Below are 5,277 nucleotides of genomic sequence, written 5' to 3'. Positions count from 1 at the left end.
ATTATATTTGCCTTTGCGATCTATTTTATTTGCTTTTATTTTCAGATCTATTAAACCAAAAAATACAAAAATACCTTGCTGCAATTTATTTTATCTCGCGTTCCCGTGAGATCTATCTATCAAATTATTACAACTTTCTCAAGTCCGTTTGCCAATTTCTAGTGCCGTTACCCGAAAGGGATTGACAACCCCTTTAACACGTCGGGTTGCGAGTATTTGTTATTTGTGTGCAGGTGCCACTACTAGAAAAAACCTTACCAGCAGCGTGTGTTTTTGAACTACCAGTAGCGTAGGTTCCCATGCTACTGCTATGACGCTACAACTATTTTTTAGCAGTAGCGTGTGTTTTACCCCACGCTACTGCTAAACAAACATACCAATAGCGCTGGTGCCCCACGCTACTAGTATTCCACACCCACGCTACTACTAATGGAATAGTAGTAGCACTTCTATAATGCCCCACGCTACTAGTAACTAATTAGGATTTAAAACGAATCTACATATTCCAGTTTAGACATACATTTCATAGTACTCACATACATGCATTTCATAATACATACATGTTACAGTCAATCATACATAACTAAAATAGATATTTAATACATACATACATACATACATAGATATATATATATATATATATATATATATATATATATATATATATATACACACACAATATACGCCACGCGTATAGGTCGTCGGCGTCGGCGCCTCCACAAGCCCGTGTTGATGGTGTTGATGTCGTCGTAGTCGCCGCCGCTGCAGCATCATGATGATGTCGTCGTCCTCGCCGCTGCAGCACCGTGATGATGTCGTCGTCATCGTCGCCACCACCACAGCCCCATGTTGATGTCAATGTCGTCATTGTCGCTACCGCCGCCGCAGCCCCGTGTCGATGTCGATGTTGTCGTCGCCCCCACAGCCCCATGTCGATATCGCCTTTGTCGCCGCCGCAACTTCATGTCCATGTGTTCCCTACTAGGAACTCACAAATCCTGGAATTAAACAATGAACCAAGACCATTACTAGGAACTCTAAAAGAACCTGAAGCATTAGTACAATATAACAGTAACCTATAGAGCACTAAGTAACAATAGCAGAAACAAAAGCATATAGCAGCAGAATAGTATAAATGAATTATAAGCAGTACCAAACATACCAATCCTAGAAACTGGGGAAAACCGAACTTAAAAAGGATACAGTGCTAGGCATGACTAGAGGTGAAATCAGATTTACACATCTTCGTATGACCACAAGTGAAATGAGATTTCGACATCTTCGTACGACCACAAGTGAAGGATACAGTGCAAGTAACCTATAGAGCACTAAGTAACACAGACGAAGATTTTTATCAATACTAGGCTAACAATTCATACACGAATGAGATATGGGTTTATTATTAGGTCATGACATTTTCATATGGGTTTGCGCAATATATTAAATGTGTTCAGGATCTACTAGTATAATCAAACGTCAAAAGTGGGCTTACGAAGAAACGTTTAGCTTACATACATGAATTTACAGGCCCGAGATACCTTGTATAGGCCAAGAAGAATATTGTCAAGAGACTCCTGAGCTTCATTTGGACAACAGTCACGGAAGGATCTTATCGCTTCAATGGCCTCTTCAGCCTGATTTGCTTGTTTCAGTATAGTTTCCATATCCTTCAATGCACTCTCAATTCGTTGCCAAGTACAGTACTGCCCAATTTGTCTCTCCCAAGTTGACCTGACGCCTGAAACCTTAAGCTACAGGAAAGTATTCAGAGTTGAGAAAACAGAGCAAACGCAAAGGAAAGCGCTACACCTCAAGAGACAAACATAATTAGCAGATGGAAGAGGTGGCAGTTTAAGAAGATCAGTGGATGGAAGATGGCTCGCAGGTAATTTACACAAACCAATTGTCTTAAATTCTTCTAGTGCCCTCCTATTAGTGTAGCCATTAAAACTGAGGTAAAGTTAGGAGAGTTAAATAAATCTATTCAATTGAAAAGTGATATGAAAGCTGAATATTTGTGGAGTGTTGTTAAGTCCCATTTCTTTCAATGAAGCTTGTTTAAGTAGATCTAATTATGTTTCCCCTGGTGGAAGTAGACCAAAATATATGTGCTTGCTGTGCTTCAGAAATAGTGGACCACTAATTCATTTTGCACCCTGTTTCTGAATATTTGCGGAGTGTGTCTAAAAACATTCAGGTTGTTTTCTGCTTCTTTCAATGATTTGTCCATTTGGATTTCTGAAGTTTGCTGGAGAATGTTAGAAATTTGACGGTTCTGGGAGAAGTTGCTCTAGTTTGGACTATCAGGAACCTGTGTTGTCAGTTTCTAATGATGAATTGGACTCTGTCTCCTGAAGATGGGATATGGGCTATCTCCTCAAGATGATGAAGTTATGGAATATGGACTATTTGTCCCAGACAGACCGCTATGGCTATGGACTCTGTCTCTTGAATATGATGAAGTTCTACCAACAAGTTTTTCCTCCCTTTACTTTTGCTTCCAGTAAATGAGCTTGTTTTCATGTATCCCAATTTGGCGTGCTCTCTGCCATAACAAAGCTCACAATCTAATGTATGTTCTCATATATTTGGTCCCAGTTGACTTTCACGTGTCTGAAATTAATAGAATTTTATCATGATCCTTCATTCAGTTACAGTTACAGAAACATCTATTTGTATGTTGTTGACAATGTTATATGTTCCAACATTTCCAGAGTTTATTTATTTATTGATTTCCGAATGGACTAAGCAATCAGTGTTGCCAATCATCTATGCGGAATGGATCCTATATAGTAAAAAGCTACTGTTCCATGCACAGAGAGATCGGCAACCGCTTATACATCCCTATCTCTGAACTAATAATTGGTACAGCAAGTGGATGTCTGTCTGACAGAAGAGGAAAATGCAGACTCCTTCCTCTGCTCCAGCGACTCCATCTTGCTCCTACAGAGCAGAGGACGGAGGGAGACGCTGCCAATGGTTGATGCTATCCTTTTGTTGGAGAAAGGAGTACTCCGCACTAGACTATATTGCGGCAAAGAAAATCTAGGACCATCCCCGCCTGAATCTCGATAGCAGCAGGAATCAATAACCCTAGCTTGTAGCTACAGATCCAACACTTACATATCAAGCAGCGATGGTGTCCCAACTCCAGCTCTTGGTAGGTATGGCGCTGTCGCCGGCTCCGGCTCCGGGAGACCTCTGCTCCACCGGCCACCGGCAGAAACATCGGCTCGCCCAGACCAGTGGTGGTGATTGCAGCCAGGGGGTCGGCGCCCGAAACCCTAGCCGCGGGCAAAGGTGTAGGCCCATAGGCATGGATCTGGACGGAGGGGAGGGAGGGCGGAGCTTGGGGGCGCATTGTGCGCGGGCGGAGCTCGCCAGAACCAGCCGGCGTGTGTGGTGGCGACGGCAAGGGGATCGTGGCGGAGAGGAGCTCGGGGTGGGGGTGAGGGTCACGAGAGAGAGTTTTTTTAGGGATTCGCTAGAGAGAGTTTGGTGTGGTGGGTGGTGCGGCAGTGGACATGCTCAGTAGTAGCGTGGTTGTCTCGCCCCCGCTATAGTTATTCACTTAGCAGTAGCGCACGTTTTATACCCCACTCTATTACTATTGTTTAATGAGGGGGCAGGATGAAAATCATTTAGTAGCGTATATTTTTTTGCCTGCGCTACTACCACGTCATACCAGTAGCGCGTTTTTTCTGACGCGCTACTACTAAGTAGCAATAGCGCGGGTCAAATAACCCACACTACTACTAAATGTCTATCTATAGGGGTTTTCCTAGTAGTGTGTTGTTTATGTAGTGTTGCTTGGTTCTCCTACTAGTTCGATAACCTTGGTCTCATCATTGAGAAAAATATCTACCGTCGCTATGCTGCATCATCCCTTCCTCTTTGGGAAAATACCGACGTAGTCTATAGCAGACATTAATTACCCCTGGCCCAAATCAACTTGGCCTCGAGCCTCAGCATGGAAACAACGTTCAAGGACCAGGGCCCGCCTTCAGTCTCCGATGATGGTCCAGTCCCGAGCCTCGAGCTCAACTCGGCCCTTGAAAACCAAAACCCAGTTAGGGCACAAATTATCCCTTGCCTCACTACGCTGGAGTTCGGTCCCGAACTCCCACCGCTCACAAGCTCGGCGACCCTCGCCTTGTTAAACGTGGCGCTGAACTGAATCCAGAAGATGGTTATTTGGGAGGACCTGTCCTTAGATCGCGTGTAACAGCCCTTCGAGGCATATCTTGGGGAATTTTGCACCCACCCACCACCCGCTTAGTAGCCACCGTCGAAGATTTAACCGACATGCTGGATTACACCTCGGAAAATACCGAATACATGGATGAGGATAGTGGAGCCACGACCAGCATTGATGGAGCTCCCCCCATCACCGCCCACTGGACGACCACATCCACCTACGACGTCTATATGGTAGACACCCCGAAGGGAGACGAAGGCACCCCCGGGAAGCATAATGTCACGCCTAGCGAGGAGCCACCGAAGCGCCGCAGACAGCGCCGCCGCTCCAAGGCACATCGAAGCCACACGAGCAACACGGACACAGGAGAAAATGCCACCCCGAATAATGCGGACAACCTCGACCCCGGAGCCAACGAGCAACCACAAGTCAACCACCAGGAGCGTGAGGAGCATGACGAGCACGAGGATCTACTCGACCCAAAACATCTCGATGACTCCGAAGATGACAATTACCTCCCCCTCTCAGAGGAGGAGGTGAGTCTGGGTGACGAAGATTTCATCGTCCCCGAAGACCCGCTGGATCAAGAGCGGTTCAAGCGGCAGCTCATCGCCACCGCACGTAGTCTGAAGAAACAACGACAGAAAATAAAGGTCAAACAGGACACGCTCAACGAGAGGTGGACTAAAGTCCTGGACGCCGAAGAGGAGTACGACCACAAGCAATAGATGAAAAGCTACCCGAAGCGGAAGCTACTGCCACAGTTCAACGACAAGGCCGTAGAGCCAGCACCTCCAAGGTACACTGAGGCAGACCAACCAGACTGCCCCCTCGAGGACGGGATCAGACAGCTGACAAAGTCGAAAAACCTGCCACCCACCCTCACCATCAAGGCAAGGAACCATTACGGTCAGGCTATGAGTACGACCTCCGCCGGGACCTAGATGCTCGGGCAGGCCTGACAAGGTCCATTTACGATCCCAAAAGGGACCCTCCTGCTAGACAGGATGGATACAAATCCTGGTCAGACCAAAACGATAGAGCTCGGGAACTGCAACGAGCCCGGATGGCAGATGACC

At 46.2% G+C, this 5,277-nt stretch overlaps 1 long non-coding RNA gene across 2 annotated transcripts; it reads right to left on the bottom strand.

Moving 5' to 3' along the window:
- Positions 1-503: 503 nt before the first annotated feature.
- On the bottom strand, positions 504-3,536 carry LOC123078080 (uncharacterized). Of its 2 annotated transcripts, none has more exons than XR_006437058.1 (3): positions 3,124-3,536; positions 1,516-1,751; positions 504-998 (listed from the first exon to the last, which is right to left on the bottom strand). It is a non-coding gene; the product is annotated as an uncharacterized lncRNA (long non-coding RNA). The 2 variants fall into 2 exon arrangements; XR_006437057.1 differs by having other exon boundaries at positions 1,539-1,751; positions 3,124-3,534.
- Between the last annotated feature and the right edge of the window lie 1,741 nt (positions 3,537-5,277).

The sequence above is a fragment of the Triticum aestivum genome, chromosome 3D, assembly GCF_018294505.1.
Source record: "Triticum aestivum cultivar Chinese Spring chromosome 3D, IWGSC CS RefSeq v2.1, whole genome shotgun sequence".
NCBI classification, from domain to species: Eukaryota; Viridiplantae; Streptophyta; class Magnoliopsida; order Poales; family Poaceae; genus Triticum; species Triticum aestivum.
The sequence above is the reverse complement of the archived record's forward strand: the minus strand, read 5'-3'. Positions and strand labels throughout refer to the sequence as shown.